Source organism: Centrocercus urophasianus, unplaced genomic scaffold (genome assembly GCF_019232065.1).
Source record: "Centrocercus urophasianus isolate 14NV4802_14NV808 unplaced genomic scaffold, USGS_Curo_1.0 seq_9, whole genome shotgun sequence".
Lineage (NCBI taxonomy): Eukaryota > Metazoa > Chordata > Aves > Galliformes > Phasianidae > Centrocercus > Centrocercus urophasianus.
In genome coordinates this window covers 29,887,009-29,900,973 of record NW_024885532.1, presented here as the reverse complement: position 1 = coordinate 29,900,973, position 13,965 = coordinate 29,887,009, and the positions used below count along the sequence as shown (strand labels likewise).

At 47.0% G+C, this 13,965-nt stretch overlaps 1 protein-coding gene across 3 annotated transcripts in view; it reads right to left on the bottom strand.

The window, feature by feature from the left end:
* The window catches only part of SLC7A1 (solute carrier family 7 member 1), a 43,613-nt gene extending 30,074 nt beyond the window's left edge, over positions 1–13,539 (bottom strand). For 2 of the 3 annotated variants that reach the window (XR_006171993.1, XM_042838961.1), the window contains exons 1-2: positions 13,437–13,539; positions 6,049–6,190 (exon numbers count right to left, since the gene is read on the bottom strand). The gene's annotated coding sequence lies outside the window, so the exon portion shown is untranslated. The remainder of the gene's footprint in view (positions 1–6,048; positions 6,191–13,436) is intronic. The other variant, XM_042838962.1, reaches the window with a different exon arrangement.
* Positions 13,540–13,965: the final 426 nt, after the last annotated feature.

Here is a 13,965-nt window from a genome sequence, read left to right as displayed (position 1 = left end):
ACAAGACCACTAGATGCAAAGAGATTATGTTGTAAGGGACCATATCAGAGCTGCTGAGTGTTTTCCAAAACATCATTCAGAAATACACTGAGGGAAGTCAACAATAACTGAGGCACAAGAGCTTCAAGCATGTTTCAAAATGCTTATTTACCTTCGTTAAACCATGAAGTGTGTCAGACAGGGCATTTTGGAAGGATATCTCTCAGAAGAACTACAAATGGTTTGTTAAGTTACCCCATGAGTGACAGAGTAGAAACAAGATAGCTATAGAAGAAACTGAGCTTTGCATACAAACATTTGAACACCTATCTCGAGACTTTTAGAAGCAAAAGACACATCATCAGACTCTCAGATTGATGCGACCCTATCTCCAAAGGAGAAATTGGACAGCTTAGAGTGGACAGCCTTGAGACAAGTGCTAAGAACTCACAGGTTGTGGTCACAGCAACTTGCAGATGCCTGCTACCAGAGAAAAGCCTTTACAGATGATTAAAATAAAAGGCATGGCCATGCAGTAGTTTTGTGTGAAGCTGGGAGATATCCCAACATGGCAGTAAGAACAGCCAGCAGCCCAGGTCAAAAGTCATCCAATTAATTGCACACCTCTAAACTGACTTTACATCGTGCTGATGTATTATAACCAGGCGAGCATTTTCTGTGTGCTGTTAAATTGTTCCCCTTCCTGACTGAAGTCATTTTATTTTTTACATGTGCATGGCTGTATTCATACACACATTACAGAAGAATTACATCAGCATGTATGCATGAGCACAGTGTTACATTTTTTGCCAATTCTGTCATTAAAGACAGCATCACTCATCCAAACAGCATTTGCTACTCAAACTCATCCAGTTAGACTACGCACTAAATACAGATCAACAGTACACAGACAGTGTGTGCAAAAATACAGCCTTAACCACCTGCCCAAAGGCACACTGCCAATAAAAAGGGGACTGTATGCTTTCCTTTTTTGAACACAGCTGTTTTAATGGGATGAGGAATGTGTTGCTTGGGAACCCGCCCTCTGCCACTCACGGCTGGAGACTAAGCAAGTTTCTGTTCTTCCAGCTCATCAGGGATTTGAGGCAGCACATCCCACTGCTCTGTGAACATCTCACAGGCCTGGAGGCTTCCTTCCATTGGAAAAGGAGTAGCAAGGCATCCTCTCTAATCCCCACACCATCCACTTATCAGCTACTTGAAAAAGGAAAATTGAGTGCCACTAAAAGAGAGTTCACCTGCCTGTCTTCTGAACTGGCACTGCTGCTATCCCCAGCAAAACAAGGAATTCATTCCCTATCCCATGAGAACTTTGGAGAGTGCAAAGATCATCCTGGTCGTATGATTCAATGAAATCTGGCTCTATCATGATCATTCTCCCCAAGTCCAGGCAAGAACCCGTAACTCCAAATTACTTTTGAGCTAGGAAATTCTCAAAATTTCACTTCAATGTTTTGCTTCAATGTCTGCTCGATCCAGGTTATTTGTGATGATACTTTAAAACATGTTTGAAATTAACTAGTCATTTTTGACCAAAACAAAACTAGAGAGGTTCCTACTCTGGAAGTCCTGAGGGGGATGCTACCATCTCCCAAAATTCAAGCTTCAAAAGCTCCAAAACTGAAGTTCAGTGGAGTCCATTCTTGTCTGCAAAGCTTCAGCTGTGATTATCAGCAAGGGTATCCCACAGTAAGCCACTCTGCAGGTTAAAGGTTGGATAGATGTGAATATTCTCCTCTTTGGCTATTGCAGAAATGCATCATCCATCAAGCTTAATTTGCAGTGGGGAAGTATGACAGCTTTCCAGCTGTGGGCACAATGAAGCACTGGGATAGGATACGAGGAAGAAGCAGTCTCCACCAGCCAAGCACTTCAAGAACAAGTTAGAGAAATTCCTCTTAATCTAGATAAAGATCCTGCGTTACAGACTTGGGCACAGCTAGATAATATGCTTACATTGGCAAGGCTAAGCCTTGATACCATGTACTCCTACCCCCAGACTACCACATTTCACTCCTACAGCTGTTTCAGAACAACCACGTGGGTAACTGCTGCAAATAGGATCACTGAAACAAACCCAAATCCTTATATTCCCATTCAAAAATCAGCACCTCCTGTTTGTTGTTCTGCCCAGTCACAGTTCACTGCTTTGATTTCCAGCCTCACACTGAGCTGAGCCTATAAAAGATGGGGCAGCAAGCAGCCGTGGCCAGCACTTGAGGTGAAGGAAGACTGGAGACGCCTTGGGTGCCCTCTGCCTTTTCAGCCCATACTTCAGAGTGAGCCAGAGTGGTTCCTCCAGCAGCCTGGAAGAACCCAGCCCAAGGACAGTAAGCTCTGGGAGAAGGACAGCCCTGTGTTCACTGCCTGCAGCCCCTGTGCATCCAAAAGTTCCGGAGGTGCCCCACTGATAAAGGGCATCACTCATTATGCGAATCATTTTCTGATGAAAGCCATTTAATTGAAAAATCTCCCACCAGCTCAACTCGTCTCCTCAAACAGTTCCTCAGTGTGGCTTCAAATTACATCCCACAAGAAAATGGCTTGATCCAACTCCCTCCATTTGTCATAAAACCTGAGGGGATCTCCACTGATAATGAGACCCACCAAATGAGAACATGAAACGGATTGCCAGGGACTGACTGAGTGACAAAGTGTCTGCAATCTGCCAGGGGTTCAGCCTTGACAACAAGCAGGAAAACATTACGTGCTGGGAAACAATACTGAATAAGCAAGCTTATGCCTCTTAAACCCAAACAGAACAGAGACTGAGCTTTGCTTAGCCAGTGTCTGACCACGCCATTCAGCAAGCTTCAGGCACGGCCTTTAGACAGTCCTTGGAAGTGAGTGGGAAATGCCCATGAAGAGATAAGGAAGGAAGACAGATCAAGACAGAAGTTGGTTTGTTATTGAAATAGAAGTGGGGAAAAAAAGAATCCCAACACTGATGCAGAACAAACAGCATCCTGCAAGTGGGGCACACTACAGTGAGATGGACAAAGAGGCTTCCCCAAATGTTTAGTTTCATCAGGAATGGCATAGCTGGGCAGGGATTTTCAGGTGTGGACAAGAGACTGACCAAAGATTCATTGATTCTGCCATACAATAGCAACAGGAGACACTGACCCCATTCCCCCTCCCAGAGGGCATCCCAGCCACAGCAGCAAGGGTAGCCTGGGCAGATGCCTTCAGAGTTTGGCCACCACTGTCACGCTGATGATCTGTAGGCCAGCTGTTTCCCCACCAGGCATATCCCCAGTGCATCTCATCACCAGTTGCAGCTCATCATCCCCTTGTACACAGCTCTGGTGAGGCTGCACCTCAAATACCATGTTCAGTTTTGAGCCCATCACAAGAAAGACACTGAGGCCCTAGAGTATGTCCAGAGAAGGGCAACAAAGCTGTGAAGGAACTGGAGCACAAGTCTGACAGGGAGAAGCTACAGGATCTGAGATTGTTCAGGCTGAAGAAGAGGAAGTTCAGGGGAGACCTGATCGCTCTCTGCAACTGCCTGAAAGGAGGCTGCAGCGAGGTGGGAGTCAGCCTTTTCTCCCAGATAACTAGAGTGAAAAGTAAAAACAGCCTCAAGTTGCATCAGGGGAATTCAGGTTGGATGTTATGAAAAATCCCTTCTCCAAAAGAACAGTTAGGAGCTGGAATGGGCTGCCCACAGAGGTGGTGGAGTCACCAACTATGAAAGTATTCAAGAAATATTTATAGGTTGTCCTGTGGGACATGGTTTAGTGGGGAAACAGTGGTGGTAGGTGGACTGTTGGACTGGATGTTGGAAGGACTGGATGTGGACTGGATGGATGTTGGAAGTCTTTTCCAAACTCAGAGATTCTATCATTATGTTGCCATCTCAGTTAAAAGCTTCCCCCATTACAGGTACTGACTCAAAGCAAAGGAATCATTTTCCCTGCTGGAAAAGCAGGGGCAGCACATTTCTGTTGAAAAGGTGAAAGCACTTGAAGAACTCTGATTAGAGGAAATGCTTCGTAATAAATTTTGGAGGAATTGTTCCTGTTGGCAAGAATTGAAGGCTGTAAGAATTCTGGTACCAAAATGGCCATACACACACCCCAACCTGGAAAAGGACAAGAATGAGAGAGCTACATCCCACAGCAAGCACCTGAAACACCCCGCAGCAAAGCCTTTACAAGTTATGGCAGGGGTAGGGCTTACTTCTACACCCCATAAAAAGGGTGGTTCAACTGGTGCTTTGCAATTAAAACAAAGCTTTCTAGCTCCGCAGAAACACTGCGCCATGCTGCTAGCACATGGGGGAGAGCTCAGCTTGCACTGGAGGAAGGAAAGCAGAAATCACACATGGCAGAGCCCTGAGGCTCCCACTTACCAAGATTACTCCAGTCTGAAAAAAAAAAAAAAACTGTCCTGCTGAAAACGTTTTTGCTACCCCTGAGTAACTGTGTCTGCAAATGTCAAATTATCCCATGAAGTCTGCTATTCCACAGGGCTCATGTAATCTAAATAAAGAAATTGGAATATGTTCTCATTAATCCAGGAGGTTTTTGTTTTGGGTTTTTTTTTTTTCCCCTCAATGACTTGGACGTCTGTGTATGGTAAGCTCCTGGGAATGGCCTCCAACTCAGAGCTGTCAGCCTTGATGTGGCTGCTGGATATGGACTTGACATAGCAGAATTGCAAACATCCTTTTTCTGAATAAAGTGAACTTCTCATTAAGACTGCTGCATTCCAGTACACATTACAACCTTTCAAGGGGACTTCTATGACTATGCATCTAATAATAAAGTGTTCCTTGTGAATATGCTTTACACTGCACCTTAAAGAAAATTACTGTGAAACGAACAAAAATGTTTGCTTTCTAGACCCAGTATTCCTGCATTCCTTTCCTAATTCAAGGGCTGGGAAGGGATCAGCCCCTTTCAAGCTCCACACATCAGTCACTGCAGGCACAAACAAGCATTTTACACACTCATCAGCAGATTTGTGTGGCTGCGTACCAGCCAAGAGACTGCAGGTGCTGCTGCATGGCTGCAGTTTGAGGAGTGGCTTTCAACAACTGCCTGTAAACATACAGCTTCCCATCAGAGTGAGTGCTCCAGAAAGAACTTCCCCTGAAAGACGATGCCCTGATGCATGTCATAGCAGCTCCCTTTGTAATTAAAGGCGGCAGAGTACTACAACCTGATGGAATCAGTAATTCCCCATAACCAGACCTGGATCACCCAGAGCTGAAGGAGCCAGAACTACACAACTTGGCAGAGCATGAGGAGTAGAGTACCCTGGAGGACAAGGCAGCTCAAAGCACATTAGAGCAGCAGCCCCTTCAGTCCTCAAAGGCCATCAGTGCTGGGGCTGCCACAGTGCTGTTATCCCCTTCCTCTCCCTGAGGTGCAGCAAACAAACCTCCGCGCTCAGGCAGGAAGGAGGCTGCTGAGCACCAATGGTGTGACCACATTTCCAGTATAACCGTAATATGGCAACGCCCCAGTCCCCGTCAGTTAATGACACATGCCTGCCTCACCAGGAACCGTTGTTTAGGGATGGGAATTGTGCTGGGCAGGGCAGTTACAGAGAGCAGAGCTGCTAGGCAGACAGGATGCACTCATGTTCTGCTGTGTCTAAACTGTAACAACAAGAGATCTCTGGATTGCCCAGATTCCAGAGATGGAGCAGAGGAGGCAAAGCACAAGGCTGGGACACCTCTGGGACAGCCCCAAGGTGACAGACCCCAAATTCACCTCCAAGCTCTTGAGCATCTCTCCTCCAGCTGTTCCTCCCTGCAGCCAGGCAGCAGCCACACACTCCTCCTCTGGCACAATGACTCCCCAGCCTGCTGAAGGCTGCTTCTGTGCTGGCTCCCATGCTTGCAACACGCTATTCAAGTTGCATCAGCTCCCTGCCTTCCTCCCCTCCCCATGCAGCTGCTCTCTACAATATTCCCAGCCATCAGGAGGGGATAGGGCTGCTAAAAGTAGATGGGTGGTTAGGAATGGCATACAGCTTGGCCTTTTCTGCAAACACTATGAGTAGTTGCCATGGCAGCCTTGCCCATGTACTTGCCTGCTTGCTGTTAAACTCCAGTGTTTCACCACTCGCTCATTTTTCTTCCAAGATTTGACCCAAAACTGCCCAGCTCTGCAGCCCTTCAATCCCTTGCATTGCAAGGGCCAGTAAAATGGAGTATTCACTGGGACAGGAGCACCTGATCAATAAAAAAAAAAAGGCATATGAGGTGAGATTACTGCTTTGGCTGTGGGGGGAAGAAATTGCTTCCAAAGGGATTTGCAAATAATCCCACTGCAGACTTCACACCTCCTGAATGTTATGGATTTACAACCAAACATCCCTGAAAACTGCATTCATGGTTTTCAAACCCAAAGTAAGTACAGAGCAGTCCAAGCAATACAAGCATGATGTTGATGGCCCTGCAATCAGACCAGTCAAACTGCTGTTGTTTTCACATGGAGATAGCAGTTTCTATACGTTTGATATATTCCACTTTTATAAATCTTATCAGATAGGAGGTACAACACTGATACAGAATGCTGTTTCACAGCAAGGTAGATGTAAAGTTTGTTTGCTTTTGGTAAACTTTTTTTTTTTTTTTTTTTTTTTTTTTTTTTTTTTAAGCTTGCTGCTTAGCTTTCCCCTGCTCCCTGAGGGCTCTCCTGCAGGAAAAAAAAAAAAAAAAAAAGGCAAAGTCAACATTTTCCTTCCATGGCTGCATCTCTATGGTTTAATATGCAGCAGAAGGGCAGATCCTGATGGACTGAGCCTCCTCAGCCCTCTGAGGTTTGCTGCAAGACCCAGTGCCTGCCAGCAGATCAGATACAGAGAATATGGGCAGATTTGGCTTAGATATGAGGCTGCTGCAGAACAGTGCAGCCAGCTCCCAGGTGCTCACGCAGAAAGGCAGCAGCATCCTGCAGTTGGTATCACCCTCTTTGAGCTGCAATTTGGACTGCAGTCAGCCAGCTCTTACAATCTGCACTTTTCCACAAAGGGAGTTTGTCCTGGTTCAACTGGAACCAAGGCCATTTGGAGATGAGATCAACACCAAAGAGCGAAAAAGATTTGCCATACGTTTTCCATTCCATTCCACCAGCCTGGCAGCTGATCGGTGTGTACACTGAAATCTGGCTTACATTCTGATTTGATTGTAGTTGCCATCTGCATCTCCCTTCCCCACCAGCTTCTCATACAGAAGCCTGCCTCAAAACCTGCTTCTCAATCCCTGAGATGGAAACCCCCTCTTGTACCCAAATTTGTGTATCCCCAAGACTCCCACAACAAAAATTTTGGATCTCTTCCCCCACCACCATGGAAGGCAGCAACAGAGATAAGTAAAGTCACTTACAGCTCTACTGAAGGAAGTTGTATGCCTATCCTTAAAAATAATTGCGTCCCTATCAGGGAAAGGATATTGTCTGGAGTAAATATGCCCTTCCTCTCATTGTGAAAAAAGCGACTTATCAGCAGTCTGCTAATACACTTTCAAAAGTTCATTATATTTTTTCATATTATCACTCTGACATCAAAGGAAATCACTCTTAATTATGTTTACAGAGATGGGGGTTATGCAGAGAGGCCTAAATATGACAGCCTGAGAGGTGTTGCATTATACATTTCAATGAACTGCTTCTAGCACGTACGGTGCCATGTCTCGCCAATCCTACACATCACATCTCAAACCAGAAGCTTTGAACTATAATAAAAGTTTGCTGCAGCTGCCAGGCTCTTGAAATGACAACAGGAAGGAAAGGAACTGCTGGCCATAAATATTCTGCTTAGTTCCATTACACTGGGACTTGGAAAAAATATAGGTCATTTTAAAACAAAATAACTATGAAACAAATAACGATTAACATTTTCCTACCAAAGGTCTCAACAGCAGGATGGAAAACAAAGAGATGTTGCTGTGTGTTTGTTGGTGCTCTGCACCACGCTGCTCTGCTCTCCAAATACTTCCTTCTAAGAAGACAGCATCTCTAACTCCTGTGCAGGTTTCACTGGAGCAAACAGAGCAACACAGTGTGGCTTCAACTGGGGAGTATCCTTGCATTTCTTCATACACCATCCAGATTATGAGGGACTGCTATCCCAACTAGCGCCAGCCAGCCCCAAGCAGGTGTTTGGGTTAGGGTACCATCTCACAACCCCCTGTAATCAACAGGCAGAGAGAGGCACCTCTGGGTGTAACTATATGCCACCTGAGGTGAGATGGGAAGCCTTCACATGGCTTACATTAAAAGGCAGCTACGGAAATTCCAGCTCCAACAGCTCCTCAAGACAAGAATTTGAATCTAGAGACATCAGAAACAAAAATAAGGAATCATTGTTCTTGGAAGGAAATAACAGCAGTGCTCCTCAGAACTAAGAGAGTTTTCTGAACAGAGCTTTGGATGTCAGGATTGCATGATCCTTGATCCAGCCCTTCAGAGCAAGGCACAAATATTTTGCTTCTGCTTTTCTCCAATTGCCTATCATATTTTTACTGCTTGTGCTGGAACTTTCCTGAACTGAACAAATACTAGAGGCAAAATGCCCGTCCTGATCTGTGACATTCACCAGAGATAAATCTCACCGAAGCTCATTCCCAAATCCCAAGGGGAGTTCAAATACCCACTGGTTTCCCTTCCAACTTGTGGCACCTCCACCCTAAGCCATTGCTGTAGCCTCTTCTCCATGCTCACAGCATCACAACATTTTGCTCCTTTCTTCTCTCTCTCTTCCAGCAGATCACAGAGCCTGGAAGGTCCTGCTTACTGCACCTGTGGTCAGCACAAGTGAGCATAAGACAGTACAGCATCTTTGCACTGCACAACTACATTTGGTGGGGAAATCAGCTACATTTGGGTGGGGAAATCAGGTGAAAAACTGAGTGGCAGTCATCTTTGCCACTGGAAAGCCCATGAGCAGCCAGCAAAGGTGCCAGCAAAGGCAAAGGGCTTCTCAGCAGGTGCAAACGCAGCAGAGATGATGTGCACCTAGCCTGTAACTCAGCCCTTCTCACCTCTATTAAAATGCCTGGCAACATCAGATAGTTAAGCTCACATACAGCCAGGAATAATATGGGTCAGAGCACACACCACTATTCAGTTTGAGAATATGTTCTCATTTGACAGCACAGTTTTCAGGGATAAATAAATGATCTGGTACAAGGGATTTTAACCAGCCTGCATGAATCAGCACCAGGGACAAACCCAGCTAAATAAAAAGCTCATTGTTCAATTTTTTATTTTTTTATTTTTAAGAACCTCCATGTGGAGGCTTTTAAAAGGAAATGACTACTAAATAGTCACTACATTTCCAGAATAGCATAGCTTTCTCAGTAAATAAGGCTAGCAATTAATTGACAGGAAAACATAATGAGGAACGTAGCTTGGCTAAGAAATTAGTAGTGTATTTTTTCCCATAGTAGTTACCACAATTTCCAAAACTGCAAAAATGTGAAAATTCAGTTTTCTGAATTGTTTTCCAAGTGAGTGAAGGACTGAAAACTCCAAAATGTACCTACAGCCAAAAATCTCACAGTATTTCATTTTGGAAACTTTGAAACAAGGCAATCTGTATGAGACACTGCTCATGGGATTCCCAGCCAACCACTTTGGTGGGCTCAAGGCAAGCCATCCATCCTGACATGCCAGAAACAAGCTGGCTTGGGCCTAGAGGGGTACCTTGGTTTCTGCAAGCCACCACGGGCAGTGGGAATGTGAAAGTCCCAAATGCCAATCACTGGTGCTCCCAAACATCCAGGAACCACAAGGAACAGGGGAGAATCTTGCACTCAGTGGCTAACCAGGGTGTAGATGTTGACCTCCACCTGCTGCTTGACCAAGATATTCAGGTACGTCTTTTCTGTAGGTCTAAGTAGGCAACGATATTGCAGCAACAGCTCTAAAATGGGAGTGTTCAAATACCAGGAGAAACTCACCCATAATGTAAACAGCCACAGCTCTTCCCAGCATCGTTGAACTTCTGATATTCTCGGATTCCTCAATGAGATAAACATTCAGGCATTTACTGTGCTGACATTTGCATGGCAGCTAATCCTTTTACAGTCAGTGGAAAGCAACTTTCAGGTCGCAATTCATTCGGGCTGAGATGAATCATGCCACAGAAATACTCACTTCTCCAGATGTACCGTACAGGGAGATGAGGTTGGCAACCTTGGATGTAAGTGACAGCATCTGGCCAGACAAATGCTACCTTCATCACAGTGGGTTACTCAGCTGGGCTGGTATTTACTTGAATTGCCCCCAGTTGACTCTGTGCAGAAACACCAGCCTAGGTCTCTGCACCACCCAGCCTCTCTGTTCTGCTGCTCAGTACAACCAGCTTCCCATGCACCTGTTTAAGTCAGCAGGACATTTCAGCTCATCCTCCAGGAGAGGGAAAGCAGCTCTACCACATCCCAGTCTTCTCCACTGGCAACACCATAGCTTGGCAATACACTTCCACCAAGGCTAAGCTAGCATCCACAGAGCAGCAGCAGTAAATCACTCTTTCTTTCTCCTGCCCTAAAATGAATGCAACTCAGCATCAGACATCCCAGATATGGGCCAAGAGAAAAAAAGGTGGTGTTTTCTGCTTCCTGAAAGCTTGGATGCAACTGGAAATGACAGTTCTGAGAGGCTGCTGAATTTTCATTAATTGATCAAGATTGAGGAACTTGATAGTTATCTATCTAGAGTGAACAAAATGTTACATAAGCAGTAACTGTAACATGATCTCTGCCCTAATTCACCTGCACTGTACTTCTTCCCCATCTGAGAGGAAATAATGAACACCACTCCTTTTTGCCCTCACTCCCTGCACCAGCCAGACTCACCAGCTGCACCCAGCACCAGCTGGATTGCCACATATCAGCCTTCACGCATCACATAACTTAAAGCAGAGCCACAGAGCTTAGGTGCAGCATCATACTGAGGGGAGTCCCACCTGAAACGTGTTATAGACTGGCACAGGAAGATGGAAAAGAAAAAAAGAAGGAGGAGGGAGTGGCAAAGGTTTCAACAAAAACACAGCTCAGAGCTGATAACACCGAAACCTGGCTAGATTAGAGAAAGAGTAACGTGTGGACTAAAGAGTACAACGCAAACATGTAGTAACACATTCTGTCCCACATTCACAACTGAATTGCTTTCAATTAGAAGCCTGGCCAGTGTCAGCTTCCTTTACAGGCCACACAAAACCAGGAGTGCCTTCTGAACATCTCACTGATAGACACAAGTTTACAAGCAGCCAGGCTCAAATACACCCCAGTGGAACAGTATGAATCAAGGACTGAACACCCAGTAGTCATCCTGCTTAGGAAACAGGTTTGCTTTGCAACCAGTCTGACTTAAGGCACTCAAGCAGTGGTGCACAGTAGGTCTGCCCCCTTCAGATCATTCAAAATACAAGATACTCACATGCAAAGCAAATTCTGAAGGGTGTAGCAATCAGAGGGCTTCTTTGCATCACAGTCAGCATTTGCAGCTATGCAGCCCATGCTATTACAGTTCCTTCTCATTTTGTATTTTATACAAATCCTGACTAAAAGACAGACTGCTGAAGACAAAGAAAGTTCACAAAGTATCTGGCAAAAATGGAAAGTTTCTGCCTGCTCTTCCCAAGTCAGACGCAGGTGTTGAACGCACTAATGCTGCTGGGAAGCTGGGTGTGTGTGCGAGTAGCCACGTGCCAGACATTTCACAATGCAGACACATGGTGAGAGCTAAAGACTGAAGTGAGAGAAGCTTCACTATTGCAGGGCTCAAACACGCAACTGCTGTCAGAGCAGGATTCACCCATATTGCTTTACTGTTTCTGCACGCTGCATCTTGCCCATGGGAAACTAGCACGGAGGAGGCCCAAGCCTCTCCCTCAATGGCAGAGACAGTCAATAGTCACTTGAAGAATAATTTTGAGAGGCAGAGCTGTCCCACAGCACCTACAGGTGTGAACACATCATCCCCACAAGCCCCCCCAGATCAGAGGTGACAGAGGCTCCCATGATGGCAGACATCTCCACAGCATCGCTCCTTGGGTCAGAAGCTAATGTCTGTAAGTGACCGTATGTGCCACTTGTGGGTGACAAAGCTGGTGGCCAAGAGAACCTTAACTTATAAGGCAGCAACAACACTATCACCTTCTGTTCACACAGCCTGTGAACTCTTCAGAGCTGCAACATTATTCTTGTCCTCAGTCTGCACAATGCCAATGATAATTATACACTGGTCTAAAACTAACACTCTTGAGAAGTCCTAAACCTTCTTTCTGACTTTCGTTGCATATGAAAACCTTCCCGTGTTGTTTTTTAGTTTGTTGGCTTTTTTTCTTTTCCGTTTACTCTACTCTTTACGCCACACACATTCAGACATTTGTTGCAAGAGAAGAATTCACGGGGCTCTTGGAATGGGTCCAGAGGAAGGCCACAGTAATGATCAGAGGGCCGGAGCACCTCTACTACGAAAAGGTTCTGCTTACTAGGCTGGGAGAAATGGGCATGTTTAGCTTTGCAGAAGAGAAGCTCCAAGGAGATCTCACCACAGCCTTCCAGTAACTGATGGGAACTTATAAATAGGAGGGAGACCAACTTTTTAGATGAGCAAATAGGAACAGGATGGTGGGGAATAGTTATAAACTAAAAGAGGAGAGAGTTGGTTGAGATGTTAGGGTGAAATTATTTACTCAGAGGGCGGTGAGGCCCTGGCACAGCTGCCCTGAGAGCTGTGGGCACCCCATCCCTGCAGGCACTCAAGGCCAGGCTGGATGGGGCCCTGGGTGGCCTGAGCTGCTGGAGGCATCCCTGCCCATGGCAGCAGGGTGGGGCTGGGTGGGCTGTAAGCTCCTTTTCAAACTAAGCCATTCTATGACAAAAAAAAGAAATCCGTCAGCCAAGCCAGCTGCCTATGAAATGCTGACAGATGAAATGGAAACCAGCCCCTTTCCTAACCGCAGATGAGAACCAGCACCAGAGCAGGCTGAAGACCAGCAGACAGCAGGACCTCGTAGGGCACGCTAGGAACAGACACCTGGATTTTCTGTCAATTCTCAGCCTCTTCTGAAACTCAAAAGCACACAGCGGTACACACAGCAGCTGAGCGATCCTGGGCAGGGTACGGCCACCCGGCAAGCTGCTGGCTTCCCTTCTCCTCAGCACCAAGGCCTTCACCTCCCAGCACGGCACAGCACGGCACAGCATGTTCCCACCGCACCGCTCACGTAGCAGAGCACGCAGGGCACAGGGCCGAGCCGGGACACGCGCGTGTGGCCGGTGAGCTCCGCAGCCCCACTCGGGGACTCCAAGGGAGGCGGGCAGCCGGGCAGCCCCCGTCGCAGCTCTCGACCCCCAGTATTGCATCATGCAAAATGGATTCCGTGCGTAGCCCGCACGCCCGGCCCAAGCCCCGTCTCCACCCGCCGCCGGGGCAGCCCCACTCCGGCCCCACACTCTCACTCACCCCAGGCCCCACGCCGCTCTCGGACTCACGCGTCGATCGAGGTGGCGCGGCGCGCTGCCCGCACAGCCATAGCGGAGCCCGCTCCGAACCAGCGCTTTACAGCTCCGGATCGGGCTCGGGCTCCGCCCCCGCCCCTCGATGAATGGGAGGCCCGGCCCTCGCCCTCCCACGCTGCCGCCCCTCGGCGGGGTCGATCTCGTAGCGCTGAGAGGGCGTTCGTGGGGCTGTCCGGCATCAGGGCGGGCACGAGTGCTGGGATCAGGGCGGTATCCTTGCAGGCCGTGTACGGCCGCCCTTCTGGCTGGCCTAGGCCGCGCTGAGTGGAGAAGGCTCGTCTTGGGTCACGTATGAGATGTATAACATCATTAATGCATAAAGGTAACAAAGCTACAGTTGCTTCTGTTATCTTTTATTAAAATGTTCTTTTAAAAAAGCAAGAAAGCATGGAAAGAGTGGGCTGTGCAACCTTGTTTTTGTGAAACTAGCCTATCAGCCACAGGGCCGACAGCAGTGGTTGCCATGCTCAGTG